General features: G+C 33.3%; 1 protein-coding gene across 8 annotated transcripts in view; it reads right to left on the reverse strand.

Annotated features, from left to right (window-relative positions):
* The window catches only part of LINGO2 (leucine rich repeat and Ig domain containing 2), a 486,580-nt gene that overhangs the window by 217,765 nt on the left and 251,937 nt on the right, over positions 1-16,878 (reverse strand). The window lies entirely within an intron of this gene.

Consider the following 16,878-nt stretch of genomic DNA (forward strand, 5'->3'; position numbering starts at 1 on the left):
TATTTATGAGTGTGACTTTTGTTATGGGTGAAGGTTTCACGGCTTCATTAATAACCAAATAAACATTTTTTTTTAAGTTTAACAGACTTCTGAATCCTACAAAGCTTTCTAGTAGTGTCTAAAGCTCTTCAGGGATATCTCAGCCTGTCGCATATTGAAAATTACAGACCAAGTAAAATTAATTATAAAAACATGAATAATGAATTAATGACCAAAATATGCAGAGGAAATCTGAAGGATATGGACAAGGATTATGGTTAAAATTCTGGTCTCACATGAGTTACTGACAGTTTAGGCTTTGGCTTCCACTGAGGCTCTCCACGGCCATGGTCACAGCACCAAGCCTGACAGAGCTCAAGAAGTGCTTGGACAAGGCTCACGGGCACATGGTGTGACTCCTGGGGCTGTCCTGTGCACGGCCAAGAGTTGGACTCTGATGGACTATATGGGTTTCTCCCAACTCAGGATAGTCCATAATTCTATGCTTTCTGGTTGATGCTTAAATCAAACTACTCATTGCAACATTTGGGAAGAAAGACTACCCTGAAAATTAGGAGGAATAGTCTTTCTGACAAAATGACATCCCTTTCATTTTTATTTCAGCTAAAGTTTTGAAATATGCTAGAATATACTAGTATCTTCCGATGTCAGATCTCCTTCTACCTTTTATTTTTTTTCCCTTTGTAATTTTTTCATGCCACTTTTGGAAATTTCTAAGTTAATTGTAAATTTTTCTTCCTTCAGTTCATATTCAGAATTGCATAGCTTTCTTCAATCTAACTGATAAAATCATCTTTCCTTTCCAAGGAGTACTTCCACAGATTGTTCTGGGACTCTGAAATTAGTCTTGCCTATACTTAAACCTATAAGGCAGCAAGTGTTTTGAAAAGAAGCAAAACAAAAGAAATGTCAAATAATAAAATCCAGTTTTTTGTCCTATAGACAGACTCTTCAAGATCGTATCATATCACATTGTTCACTATTCCTATTTTTACACAGTGTTAAATATCACAGGATATAAAGTGGAAAAGAAAACAAAAGAAATAAAAACAAAAGTCAACTTTTCAGTTATGTTCCATATGCTTGAAGAAGAATCCTTCTACCTACCAAGTTGATTACTAGTTCAAAGAAAGTTTTAAAAAGCTGCACTAATTGTTCAAATTTCCAGGTTACGATTTCCAAGTTAAATTCAAAGCTTCAAATTAGTAGCATATAAAAAAATTGACAGATAAATCTAGATTAACTCAATTAACTCCAATTTATCTAATATAACATAAAATTTTCCTAAAATTCTGGTGTTTCCTTTATTCCTCTTTGAAAGTATACTAGTCTGTTATATCATCATTTAAATTGAGTGAGGTCATGTCTTAGCTATCTTTGTACTGCTTTTCTGTTTTTTTATATTTTACTTTGGTTTGGTTTTGCAACAAAAAATGAAGTTATATTCATAGTGAAAGAAACAATGCATACAGGAAAACGGGATTCTACCATTGAATCTAAATTTTTGTCTCTTCTTTGTAATTTTTATCTACCTGCAATGCTTGAAAGCTGTTATTGCTCAATACCTGTGATTAACTGGATTACTGACAGTTGAAGTGCCATGGAATATAGGTACTTAACACTACATATGCATATATATATATATATATACATATGAATAGGGATTAAATATGTGTGTATATATATACACATATATAGCATTTATATTACATTTATATTAGATATATATATTCAGATATAAATACTGATATATTATATTATATTATATTATATTATATTATATTATATTATATTATATTATATTATATTATATTATTACATGTTATGACATGACAAGAAATTGTAATATTATTTACCTCGGACAGGCAATTAGTCAAAGTCACAACAGAAATATGAAAGAATATTTCTTCATTGTAAATAAATGATGAAAACTTTATTACATGAACTTTTTCTCAAGATATATATCTTCTTTCAAACCTTGGAAGTCTAATGTTCACGTGCTCTTTTTCTCTTTTCCCACCTGTCAAAGAAACCCAAACCAACCAACCAACCAAAAAAAAAACCCAACCCCCCCCAAAAAAACAAACAAACCCAAAAAAACCCCACCTTGAAGTTTTAGTTAGGTAGCTGATATTTTTCACAGACATAAAATATCACACTGACCTGTTACAACCCAGACTTTCCATAAGCTGGCATAGATAATTTGAAAATATGTGCCAGTTTTGACAGACAGCACTTTTCAACATCTCCTTAATGCAACAATTCCAAAGTCATGAACAAAACTGCATGTTTTTTTCCCAACGGTTCTTTTTTTTTTTAATCATTCCATGATTCAGGGAAAAAAAAATAGCAGAATTGTCAAACATATCACTGGCAATTTTTCAGATGTGTTTTTGATAGAGTGGGAGAGCTCTGAAGTGCAGGAGAACCAGAAGAATACATTCAAAACTGAGCAAAACCCTACAGAATTGCCAAATAACCAGTGTGAAATTCACAGACTTAAGAGATAAAAAAAAAAAACAGGAAAACTTGCGCTATAATTTCCGTCTGCAAAAATGCCTTAAAATTCTTTCAACTTTTTAGCATAGGCTTTACTCATTTTGGTAAGATCCTGATAGAGTTTTTTCTAAAATTCTGGCCTGCTTTGAAGGACCACAAATTCTCAGATTACAGTAATATCTAAAAATCCACTGATATTATAGTATTTGAAATAAGAGCTAAAGATTAATACCAATGTTAATAAAATAAAATAAGATAAAATAAAATAAATAAAATAAAATAAAATAAAATAAAATAAAATAAAATAAAATAAAATAAAATAAAATAAAATAAAATAAAATAAAATAAAATAAAAGTTTCACATAGAAAAATGTAGAATCATAGTATCATTTAGGTTGGAAAGTCCTCCAAGATTATCAAGTCCACCCATTAAGTTACTTTTGCTAGGTCCACCACTAATCTATCTCTCGAAGTGCCACATGTATGAGTGTTTTACATAAGTCCAGGAATGGTGACTCAGCCACTTCCTGGGTCGCTGCTTGGCATCTTCCAGTGCTTGGCAACTTTTGCTGAGAAAATATTTCCTTATCCAATCTAATCCTCCCCTGCTGCAACTTGAAACTATTGCCTCTTATACTACCTCTTGTTACGTGGGAGAAGAGACTGACCTCCACCTGGCTATATCCTCCTTTCAGGGAATTCTAGAGGGTGACAAGGTGTCCCCTGAGCGTCCTCTTCCTCAGGCTAAACAACCCTGTATCCCTCAGCTAGTCCTCATAGGCTTTGTGCTCAGTGAGTGTCCAGTGTTCTGGAATTCAATAAACCTTGACAAAAAACATTTTTATCATTAGTTTTTACTCAATTTAAATTAATTTAAACAAGTTGGAACAGTATAACTAATTTTTGTTTCAATCTTATTTTATTTAGGTCTTAAATCATTTAGGAATAATCATCAAAATTAAGACCTCATGCAGGCATGCGTGCTGTGAATGCTTTAGTTAATCCTAACAAAAAAACCTTTACTACAGCAGCACATTGAAAAAAAGATAATTGAAACAACTATGTCATACTTGCTAAAAAATAATGTCACACAAAGCAAAGCTACCTATTAATAAATGTAAGAAAAAACCCAAGCAGTTCCATTAGGCTGAAGTGCAAAGTAAGTTATGTTCAAAAGTTAAACCTAGCCTCCATGAAGGAATGGAATAAATAGTGGTTAAAGGGAGTCTTCCTATCTTTCTAGTTTCAATGTCAAGACACAGAATAAGGAGTCCTTCCTTAAATATTTATATGTTGAATTGGAGCTATTTGACAGTCATAGCCTTTCATATCACCTACTTACATGAAATGCTTTTATAAATATATATATGTATGTTTATAAAACATGCATCTGAAGTGTTGGATTATTTATAGAGTTCTGCCTCAAAATTTAAATTATAAACTAAAGATACGAAGAGACAATAAGAAAAAAATAAATGTGCATGCATGTTTGAATTTCATGAGGTGTCTGTTACCATGTCTGCATTTATCTCCTTGAAGCAATGTTAATATAATGTATTTAAACAGCACATGGCAGTGAAGAACAGTGCTAAATGCTTCTAAAAATGTATGTTGCTAGGTGTCACAGTGTTTCATTTTTCATATGAAAACATACGTATAATCAATATACTAACTGAATCCTCCTGTGTTTCACAATTGGAGTTCAGAGAGAAGTTCACATGAAAGGAAGATGCCTGAACTAAGAAGCCTTCCAGTTAAAGATGCCCTTTCTAAAAGGACATTGCAGTCATGGCCCATTGTCATTCAAGGGCTACACTGAGGTAGCCTGATGCCTGCCCTCCACCTGTCCCTCTCTGTGTTTCATATAGAAGAAAAATAAGTGGATTGTCTCACTAGGTAGCTTTAATGGGTCCATCGTCTAAATTAACAGCAAACAAATTTAGTGTTATCATTTTCTCATCAAGAAGATAACAAAAATGAGGCCAATTATTTTATTTTACCTGATTTACCGTGGCCTAGTTGGGACCTTATTCTCTGTGTCTTGTTGAAGTGATGCCCTATTTTTTTACTGTATTTTTAACTTATTGATAGGGGAGGTTTCCCAATTGGTTTCTTCTGTAAGTCTGATGAAACACAGACATCTGCACTCATTGGTTAAAAAGAAATCTGCCTTCATCTTCATGCTTTATCTAGACTCCGACAAACCAGCGGCCAGATTGGACATACTTATTATTTTTCTGTCATCTAATGAACTAACCCTCCCTTTGGTCTTTGGATTGCTTACAAGGCTGAGCACTGAACTTGGCTGACTACCCTTTCTTGTATTAACAAGGTCTGTGGCTGCCTGAAGCATCAATGACCATGAAAGAAGTTATAATTTTTCAGACTGACTGATAATAATTAGAAAGCAGTAAGAAGGGAAGCCAGGCTAAAAAGATGTAATAGAAGTACAGTCACAACAGAGAGAGACAAATGACATGGTCATTACATAAAAATATATTTTTGCGCTGTCCTTTTGTTACTATTTCCACACTGATACTTGTCTTGGTTGGTGTTTGCTCACTGTCTTAATTCTTTGCCAGTCTTACCATGTCATCCAAATCCAGCCATCTTCAGGCAGAAAAACACTGATCTCTTCAATTTTTTTCCCTCAAATTTAATTAGAATTATTTTTTGTTCTTTACTTAATTTACAAGCATCTTTTTCTCTCAAGGTCTCATTTCTTTGTTCTCTATGTTATTTGAAATTTAATCTCAGACAGGTAACATTATATAAATTCAATTGAATTAAATTAAACTTTTGCTCGATGGTTTGTAGGACCATTCATCCATCTCCAACAATAATTAAATGGAACCATTTGCAAAAAATTTATGCATGAAATAGAAAAGCTGAAATGAAAAGCAATACACCAGTATAAATAATCTACTTAATATATTTGCTCATAAACCACAACCATATCCAATATAAATGTAGGACGGCAGCAAGCCCAAACCTTGACAAAACCAACTTCTATAAAGCCATGTTCTTCTTCATGCAGTGAGTAAGGTTACCTGGCACTGACATAGAATAATGGTGTAAACTGAAAGTCTTTGTTGATGTATCTTTGGAATTAAAAACTAAGCTGTTTGAACTATTCCTCCAAGAAGAAAAGCTGACTAGATCTGCAAAATACTGAATTTACAGTTTTCAAAAGTACTTGAATTCTTTCTGTCCATAAAACTATACTGATCATGTATAATCTCTAGGCCCTAGACTCAAGAAATCAACAACAAAGCTCATCAAGTGTAAAGGCACTAGGCACTCAGCATGCAAACCCCAAGAGAAAAATAATGGGGTTTTTTTCAAGCTTTCACAGAGCAGAAGGGCAGAAAGTATCTGAAAATATAATATTTCAGAAATTATTTTAACTGTTAGAATCTGATGATGGCCTGATTTTCATGTGATTTATTTATATTTGTCTATAAATCCAAAATAGTTATACTTCATTAGAAATCTTTTTTTGTGGCTCACCAAGCATGCTGCTATAGCTGAAACAGCTGAACAGTTCTATATATTAACTGTAAATGTCATTTTTATGAACCAACACAGGAACAGGACAATGCTCAGAATAAAGCTTGCTTCAAAATACTGAATACCATACCAGCTTGGAAAAATTAAGAAATCAAGATGTGTTGCTTTGTAGTTATTATTAGAAAAAACTCATGTTAAATTTATGAGATATCCATGAAAGATTTTTTTATGAATCATAAGTGAAAATTTTATTCATATTTAAGAAAATCCAATAAAAAATAAAAGAAGGGAAAAAAGAAGCAAATAATTATTCTCAGGATTTTGTGGTAATTTTGTTTTTCTGGCATTTTTTTCTTCCGTAAGAAAGAACATTATTAGTATAGTATTTTAAATAACAGTCAAAATTACAGTGTTCTCTTTTGTTAAGAAAACAGAGAATTTCAGCACTATATATGTTTTAATGAAATCTTTGAAAATCAATACACATAGTAAAATAGTAATAAGTTGTCTATATGAACATCTATATGAAATTCATATAGATGTTCATTGACAAAATGACACCTCAGAGTATTCATATCTGGAGACAAATACTGGGAGTTCTTCAAAATACTAAGATTCAGACATATAGATGATCTCTCTGACTTCAGTGATCATTTGGGCAAATGGATTTTAATGTCTCAGGATAAGGGTACTTGATATCTATCAGAATTTACTGATAAAATACCAAATAAATAATGCTCTTGAACTTTTGTTGAGGAAGAACAAGTAAAGGTCTGCCTTTCATAGGAGCTGATCATAACCCAAACAAGGTAATTCTCATGAATTTTTTTCCCCCTTTTCCCCTTTGGATACTTTTGACACTTCCAAGGTGGGTGGAAGAAATCACAATGGGGCAAACTAGCAGGGTACGATAGGCAGAGCTGTCTGAAAGAAGAGCTGTGCAGCAGAATGGGGCCAGACTGTGCGGGGGTGTCCTGCAATCCACCTTAGCTCTGCAGTGTACCCAGCTAAACACATCTAATTCAAGCTTGGAAGAAAAGAAAGGGAGGGGAGGCTTTAAAAACCAACTTCAGCAGCTTTTCAATTAAAAAAAAAGCCTTAAAATTAAATAACAGAATTAAAAACCAGATTCTTCTCAAAATAAAGCCTTTTCACCCATATCTCAATGATGACACTGCCTAAACAGTGAAGAACCACATTAAAGAGTTTTGTTTGGTGAAAAATGCATAGTCCCTGCATAGTCTCTTAAAATGAAGAGAAAAATATATTTACAAATAATTAAAATTTATTTTGTGGCAATCTTAATGACTATGTTAATTTCTTTATTTTTTAAAAAATATGACAAAGAAACAAAGGTAAGTGAAAAATATTTATTCTTAGAAAAATTAAGTATTCTTCAAGGCATTCCATACTTTTCATATGCCATAATTCTACCTTAATTCCAGGCTTTTCTTTTGTGTTTAGAAAAGGGAACTTGTCAATTTAGAAACCTATGTATTGCATCTAATGCTGTCATTGCTCAAGAGTGGCACCTCTAAACTATTCCACCTCAAGATAACTATGCTTGATTTCATGATTGCTCAAATCCATGCACAGTAAATGAACTAACATATGCTACTGGAGTTATAGATTTAGAAGTTATGAAGAAGAGTTTAAGCCCTTTCAGAACTTGACCCTGCCCTTATTTTCACTACATTTACAGTTACATGTATCATAGACATAAAATAGAAAAAATCTGTTATAAGATGCATTTTAAGAATAATATTTGCATTTTTAAGAAAAAGTGTTTCAATTTATTTCAGATAATTTTTACTTTCCCAACTGACTGCTATATATAACAGTAATACTGTATATAAGTAGTTACCTTTTATTATTTCTGCTATGTATAAGATGAATGGTCTTTAGAGCAATCACATTTTCATAGTTAAAAAACCCTGCAGTACTAAGCTAAAATACCTTTTCTGTTCAAAATACAGAAAAAATAATTAGTTCAGGGACAGAAAGGCTGCACATGTGATCACAGTTTACCTACACATTGTCCACATTTAAGAGAGGGTTTTCTGTTTGTTTTGTTGGTTTTGAGTTTTTTTTAAACTTTAAAACAAACACCCCTGAAGGGCAAAAGAGCTGATGGACTGCTGAGACAGGGATATAAAAAGACTCCTAATCTGAAAACGAACAAACCACCAAACAAAAGAATTCTTGTAAATAGACTTTTTACTTCTGACCCAACTCAAATACTACTTTCCTACAGAAATGTCATTAAGGCAGCCTATAACAGTGTTAGTCAAATGCTAAAATGCGCCACAAGAAAAAAAAAAAACCCAAACCAAGCTAAAGAAACCTTAAGAAGAAACTTCACTAAGAAATATGTCCCTAATTCCAAAACAACTTCAGCCATAAAGTTGTAACAAGACAATAGGTAGAACAGTGTCAGTTGTCTTTGCTTCCACACATAGCAGTTTAAATGCCGCTGCCTAGCTGTCTCCAGCAATTACTGAAGTGGCACTGCAGTCTTTTATTATAAAGGAATGCAGCAGATACAGCCTTGATAACACAGGAGGATTCACCCAGAACAAACTATCCACAGAGGAGAAGAGAAAGTGTAAATGAGAAGAGATCTTAAGGCCCTGAGGTTTATTATTAACATTAGTAGCAGCAAAGGAAAGTCAGGTTTTTAGACAAGATTTTTTAACTTAGAGATCTAATTTTAGATGTTGGGATTCTCATGAGTGGCCCTGTTTGAAAAGTTAATTGCTATCCTCCATAATGTCTGAAAAATATGCTGTTGAGAATGCCAAAGGAGACCTAGACCTGTAATTAATAACAAATGCCATTCTCTGTAGTGTCTCACTTCAAATCTTACATGGCAATGACAAAATATTTCTATATTTTATTGTGATTCTGTGATAAAATTCTTTGAAGCACACTAAGAATGTGAAATTTGCACTTAAAAGGCAGTAAAGAGCTTTGTCAAAATATTCTTCCTGCTTTGCAATAAATTTCCACAAATGTGGCAGACACCCTGCCTGGACTTCACAATTGGTTTTGTGTAAGCTGGGATGTTAAAGGCCAGAACTTCCAGAACCTTCAGAAGAAGATACAGTCTTGAGAGTTTATAGATATTTCCTGCATAAAAATAAAAACAAGGGCATCTAACTTCTGCCTTCTAATGTAAAATGATATAAATAATGCTAATCAGAAAATGACCCCTGAAATGCCTTTGTGATTAAAAGGAATACTTTAAAATATTTTTGTCAAAATATTCCATTTTTCTTTAGCGGGAAAGAAGAAAAAAGCTGTCATATCCTCTACCTGACTTAATTTTTCCTGTGTCAGATTGCCTTCTGCCAATCTCTAATAATTTTATTCAGTTCTAGAATACTAACTAAGACAAACATCATGATGGTTCATCCTAGATGCATAACAGAGCCTCTATGCTTCCTGAAGGAATAACAGAAGCAGAAAGTTTCCAAATAAATGTTTCTTAAAGGTTCGTAGTTCCAAAAAATTGGTGGTTTGAGGGTTTTTTGTTGTTTGATTATTGTTAATTTTTTTTTTCAGTTTTTTCTCTTGTGTTCTGATTAACAATAGGACAATTTACCTCTTCTACAGCTTATACCAAAAACCATCTTGATCATGGATAGCCCAATATTTGCAGAATAATAAAACAAAATTTATGTCCCTTAAATGTGCCATTATGGAAATTTGCACAATTTCATTGCTTGAGTATGTAAATGGAGCAACAATCTGTGGAGCTCTTACACTCCACAATAAACAATATGACTTCAATTTAAGGAAGGGGCATGCTGAGGTGTATGACAATTGAGATAAGTATTTGCCAAACTCAAATGTCCTCCAAAACCAACTAAACAATCAAACCCACTCATTTTCCTTGTTAAGCCTTTTAAATATAGCAAGCTGTATTTTCTTGAGAAATTCGTGGAAGTTAAACAAAAATACAGAGGGATTAGTACCCTGCCAGGCTTATGAAATCAAACACCTTGCCCTTTAACATCTAGAATTTCAATTAACACACCATTCATAAAATGGTAGCACATATAAAATTTCCTTAAATCTGAAACCAAAAAAGACTTTGTCAAAAGACTCACTGACTTATTTCTTATTTCCAAATTTTCTTCTTTCTAGAAGATGGAGTATTACAGGTTTTCACTACTTACATATCACTCAGTCCATGTGTTAATCACTATTAGTATTTTAACTCAGTCACAGTCTAGGGTTCCAGGGGAATTAAAATTCAACACACAAGCACAAAATAGAACACAGAAAATATTAATGTTCAGATAACATAGAGCTTCTTCAAATTTCAACATTGAATGAGCATAACAGCAGTGCAATAAGAAGAAAAAAAAACACCCCAAAACACTGAACTAGTTAAGCTACTGACTTTTTGCAGTTAAATGTTAGTGCTTTAGCCTGCCAACATCCAGAGAAGGATTTAATTTTTGATTCTGTAGCAAAATTTAATATGCGAAACTCCTTCCAAGTTTTACAGTCATATAAATACATAATTTTTAACACAAATAAACCACATTCAGTAGAGTATAGAGATAACATACAATGCTACACTTATATCTGCTCAGAACTTGAGAATATGTTGATCAAAATTTTAGACCCAACCATATTGCCTTACTGGCAGTACATTGGAGGTGGCAATGCAAACCCTCATAAAAAGCAAGACATAAAATCTTCAAAAAGTCTTGCTAGTATGTAATTCAAAGGAGGAAAAAGAAAGCTGAAAGGAACAACCCTCCCTGGGACTGCTCTTTTTTTTTTTCTATTCTTTTTCTCTACGGTGACTTAATGAATTCTAATGAAATTACGTGCTGGTGAAAAAGTCTTGAAGGATTTCACCCATTTACTTCAGATACAATTCCAACTTTAGATTTGAAATTCATAGTAATGCATAACGAGAAGAACCCCCCCCCCCCTTGTTTTGTTTGATATTTTTCTCACAATCAACTGGGAGAGAGGAAATGGACTCTGATCAGCTTCCTAAAGGCACATCACCACCCCAGAGAGCAGCTGGTCCTTTACAAAAGCAAAAATGCATGCATCCATGAATGTAGGTATGCTTGCATATCCTTTAGACATCTGCAGTTTCATGAGAATTGATGTATTATTTTCAATGAATATTCTGATTTTATTAATTTTATTTGCTTCCTCTCCTTTCCTTTTTCCAGAAAAGTTTACTGCTGGAAAATTCTTCTGTATCTTGGTAGGCTATAGATAAATTTTTAATTTGACAACAGCTGCATATTCTTAAAAGGATGAATTTACATATTGAAACAAACTAGAAAAAATAGAAGGAATATATTCAGTGGCTTTCACATCCCTGAAAATGGCTGTTGTACATCTTACTATCCATATTTATTGCCTCTTGTGACACATTAGCCATAATTATTACACATCACCAGCCTATTCCTGTATTAATCAAATTTATTCTTTTACTTTAGGTGAGGACGATTTGTAATTTTGATTATGATGTGCTCCATTAGAAAGGAAAGAGCTTCTAGTAAGAGAGTGCACTAGATTTATTTAAAATTAAAATGAATATAAAAATGCAACTTGGAGTGTTCTGGGATGTCCCTTAAGCATGAAAAGAAACAGCAAGAATAATGCTCAATTTTGTCAATATACACTGACAGAGGTAGAGAGAGAAGATTAGGGGATGAGAAAAAGTGGAATGAGGAAAAAAGAAGAACTAACAATCTGAAGCCTTCATACAGTTAGTTGAAAACATTTAAAAATGGCACAGAAATGGGACACCTCTCCTATGAGTAAAGGCTGAGAGAGTTGAAGTTGTTTAGCCAGTAGAAGACTCCTGGCTAACATTTAGGCACTGGCCTTTCAGAACTTAAAGGGGGCTTGTAAGAAAAATGGGACAAACCTTTTAGCACGAACTCTTGTGACAGGATAAAGGATAATGGTTCTAAATTAATTGTTTAATGATTCTCTAAGAGACTTCAGGTTCCTGAAATTTACTGAAAACAGTCCTCACATGTACCTGCATCTTCTAAGACAGCCCTTGTAGAGGACAGAGCTTATTTAAAGATGGAGTGTCCAGTGATTTAAGTCCTTTGCCCTAACAAGTGAGGGGGCACCTGAGTGTGTATTCCCTTTTCCTTCATGAAGGATTGTCTTGGGCACACAGATAAATGGGCTCCTCACCTTCATAAGTTTTCTCCCCTCGCTGTTCACTCTTGTTTCCATATATGCAGTAGCTCTCTAATTCAATGGCTTTCATGCTGGCTATTCCATATGTCTTGACAATGTCTCTTTTTTTTTTCCTCAACCCTCGCAGTAAAATGTCATGCAGCCAATTCAGTAAAAGAACAAAGCACTATGGACTTTTTTTAGAAAAGTGGGCAAAGGCCAGGAGAAATATATTTGTGCTACTAAAAGCATTTCCAGAGATGTTAGAACATTTTTTTCTGCTATACATCATAATAGAAAAAAAATTCTTGCTACTTCTTGCAGCTCATAAAACAAACAAAAAAAAAGAATCTCACAGAAGTTCCTCAGGAAGCCAATACTGGATTTAACATTTGAGAATGCTTCATCCAAGCCACCTGTCTGCTCTGTCCTGCTGCATGCATTGCTATTTTTTTTCCATTTTCTTCTTTTTTTACATTTAGCTTGGGCAAAACACATCTTATCCTATTTTTCATGCAATATTATGGGAAGACATTGGTTTGTAAAGTAACTTTGGCCATTAATCGTGTCATAAAGATTGTAATATATTAATTTTCTCTCTACTAATATATTATAAGGTGAGAAGTGCTTTATGGCCCTTCTACAAAGAATAAATCAGTTCTAGCTCAAAGTCATAAAGTAGCAAATTGAAAAGTTACTTTAATTAAAATGTTTTAACATATAGGACTACTGAATAACCTTAACTTACTGATAAATTAAGCACATTAAATTATGAAGTGAAAACCCACTCTTGTCACCAACTGCCTTCAATATCACCATCTTGCCATCTCGAGAGCAAATTTATGCATCAGTGCTGAATAATAAAACCTTTTCTGACAGGTAAAAATTAAAAAAAAATACCATTGTGTATAAGTTTGGTACTATAGCTTCATTTTCCTTTTTACCCCTTCTACATTTTATTTTATTTTGCTGTAGGAGTGGTTGCTAAAGGCGTAAATTTTGATTAATTACATAACACAGCTAAGCATTTTCTTTGATAGTTAAGCATTTCTCAACTATCTAGGTAAGGTTCAACAAAGCAAATTTCAAAAAAAAAATTTTATATATTACAAAAAAGATCATATTTAGCAGTTTTGTGCAGTGTCCTTCGATTTCTTCTAGATAGAGAGAAGTTTGTTGTGAAAGTTGTTGTAGTATATATTCATGAACTGATCAGCTTACTCTTCCAGAAGAACATAAAATCGTCCTTAAACTCAGTTCATTGACCATGTGAGTCAAATATCTGAGTTCTCAAATATAAAAATGCTTTTCGATATTAAAGTCTCAAGACTTTTTTCTGACAAATGATTTCTTCTAATATGAGTGAGGCATGTTCCACAATTAAATAAAATCTATATGGGCTGGCATGCTCTTAAATTTTTATTTACTATTAGTATTTGAAAGTTAATAAAGTGTAAAGAAATTATGGATGAGTGTTTTTAGTACTAATAATTGCAAAGTAAAAAATAAACAATAATAAGCCAGAACTCACAGAAGAAGTACATTTATGCTCGTGTAAATCCAAACATAAGATTGTGGAACCTAACTCACTGCTGCATAGGTCAGGAGATGCTTTCCTTGCCAGCATTAGATAGTTAGTTTTCAAAGTGGATCTGACACCATTCCATTCCTATTATAAAGCATACTTTTTAACAGAAGTATCAGAAAAGAGCAAAAAGATTACGCAATTTCGCATCATAGAATGTTTTCTGCTTTTTTAAGAAGTAAAGAGCATAGTTAAAGATGGTATACTCTGTTCCCTTAATGAGACTTTTTTTTCTGTTTTCATCACAGGTAAATGCTCATCAGAAATTAATAAAAGGGTTATAAATTCTACTTCAAACCAGCTGAGTCTGATGTTCCTGAAGGATGTCCTTCAGGAACACAGTGAAACATATGTATAATCTAATGTTTAAAACCAACCCTGCAAAATACATAGAAATTCTTAAAAGCAAAAAAAGAGTTTCCTCAAATCTGACTTGTTTTCACAGAGCTTTAATTAGGGTGTTATTAGGAGAAAGAGTTCAACAAGAAGGGTTTAGAAAATTTACTAACCTCTTAGGCCTACAAAATGAATGGTAAAATTGTATAAGAACAATGCATGAACAAGCTAAGGGAGGTTTAGAAAGCAAATATGATCCCTGTATTTCTGAGCTGTTAATGGTTGACATTACCTCCTTCACTGTTCCATGGTCTGATGAAAGTCCAGCAGAACCAGCAAAAAAAAATCACAAAATCTTCCTCCAGATTATTTATTCTCCAAATTACAGAATATTCTGAGTTGGAAGGGACCCAGAAGGATCATCAAGTCCAACTCAAAAAAGGGGCATCTCCTGAATGAAGAGGTTAAGTAACTTGGGCTATATTTACTAATAACTGCATGATATCCCAAAACTAAAGAAAATATTATGAAGGGAAGAAAATCATACATTTCTTATGACATCAGGGAAAGGACTGATGATATTCCTTGTTTTGGAAACTTACAGCTTCATTATAAATTGGACAGTGGTCACAGTTCTGGGTGTATTTTAAAGAAAGGGGAATGGAAAATGTTGTTAAGTAAGCAGAATTTTTCATTTACTTGCTTCTAAAATGTTCCAATTTATGATGTTTGTGATAAGACATAATGCACAGAAAAATGTCAGTGACCTGGAAGACATAACCACATACTGAAAATACACCACACACTGTTTAACTTCAGATTTTCTCTCTCCCATTCTCACTACCTTTGTAATATTTTATCAGTCTAGCCTTCATTCTCTTTCCAGATGTATTGTTTTACTTTTGCTACAACTCCTATCCTACTTTCTGAACTGATCTCTCCCTGTCATTTATGACCCTTCCACCCCCCCACATCTACTCTTTGCAAAGCGTGTAAAAAACAGATTTTCATACCTCTATTAAATTAGCAGATCAAAGAGCAACCTTTCCACAATGATTTCATAACACTTTCACTGTCACAGATGTCTCCTAGACAGGAAGAGCAAGCCAATATGAACAAAAAACCCCCTGAAATAATAAAGAAGAAATAGGGGATTCCTTTTCTCTATTCTTGATACATCTGAAAATGCAAGAAAAGCCCTAGAAAATGTAATTAAAACAAGAGAACAGGGAATTGCTAACCCAGAGTGGCTTAGTTTATTTGATTAAATTGAATCTGATAACATATACTAACTGAGAAACTGGACATGCCCAGAAGTATCTTCTACAATTTATATGAAGAAACATAACAACCTAAGAGAAGCATCTTGTGGCTTCTGTATTGAAATAACACAGTGACATGAGCATGGCATGCACCTTTATTCCAGAGCTTGATCAAACACGCAGTTTACCAATACAGGAATAGAATAAGATCTTGAATATGAACATAGGTGTGGGATTCTAAACCTGTGAAAGTGATTTTGAAGCAATATATTTGTATAGTTAGTACAGTCATAGTCAAGTAGACTCACCCACTCTTTTTAGCGAAGAGATGCAGACATGATAGCTCTTGAAACATTTACTCCAGGCATATTTATGTCTCAGTGATGGCAGGGTACAATTCTGTATTACTCAGAAGAACCACTGTAACATTTGGTTCTGGGAAAACTCTCTACACTAAACGGAATCTTTTCCAAGCCGGAACAATACAAGGGAGCCAAGGCATAAATAACACATTGTCTCAGGGCAGCACTTTGGTTCTTTCCCTGTATAAAAGCTATTTATGAAACTGTTTCTATACCTGTGGAAAGACTTCACTACTACTATCTTCCCAGACTAAGAATGTGGAATTTAACAGACAAGGTTTCATCTTGATGATACTGCTTGCTACAGTAACATCATGTAACTTTTTATATATATCAAAGACCATAATTATATTAAAATGAAATATTCTAATTTTCTAATTTTCTAATATTATAATTCTAATATTATAATACTATAATTCTAATATTCTAATTTCTCTTAAGAGTGTTTAATATTGCATTATCTTTGAAATATTGCTCACAAAACTGATAGTAATTATGCTTAAAAACACATAGACACCAAAAAAAGTTAAGGACTATAAATCATTGTTGAAGCTCCAAATGAATTCTGTATTAAATGAAGATATTTTAGAAATGCCAAAGAAGATCAAGGTAGGGAAAACGTTAACAGTTATCAATATAGGCTGTCACTCACTGGAAAGAGTAACAAGAATTAGATGGCATTTTGAAGTAGTTAAAAATAAAGGCTTAAATAGTCAGCAGTAGTACTTTTTACCTATTCCATGAATTATGGCAATGCTGCTTTTAAGATTAGTGCTTTTTCAGTAATCACTTTTGGGGTGTGGGATACTTTTTCAGTCAAATTACTCTGTTTTCCTTAAACACTATTTGTCCAAATTTATCTCTGATGCAATTCCTTTGACTTCTAGCAAACTATACCTTGATCATTGCTCCTATGACACGAAGACAGAACTCTACTCTTCTGCACTTAAAAAATGAAGAAATTACATTCATAAAGCCTTTCTTGGTTTTCTTTAGGTAAAACAACATACAAGTACATCTGTACACTAAAATAACCATACTAGTAACTAACTTTTAAAGTTACATGTCCGTTACTATAAGCTGCTTTTGGAAAAGATGACAGCAAGAACTAAACCAAAACAAAGAGGGAATCTTAGAAGTCTGCAGC

This window comes from Molothrus ater, chromosome Z (assembly GCF_012460135.2).
Source record: "Molothrus ater isolate BHLD 08-10-18 breed brown headed cowbird chromosome Z, BPBGC_Mater_1.1, whole genome shotgun sequence".
Classification (NCBI taxonomy): Eukaryota; Metazoa; Chordata; class Aves; order Passeriformes; family Icteridae; genus Molothrus; species Molothrus ater.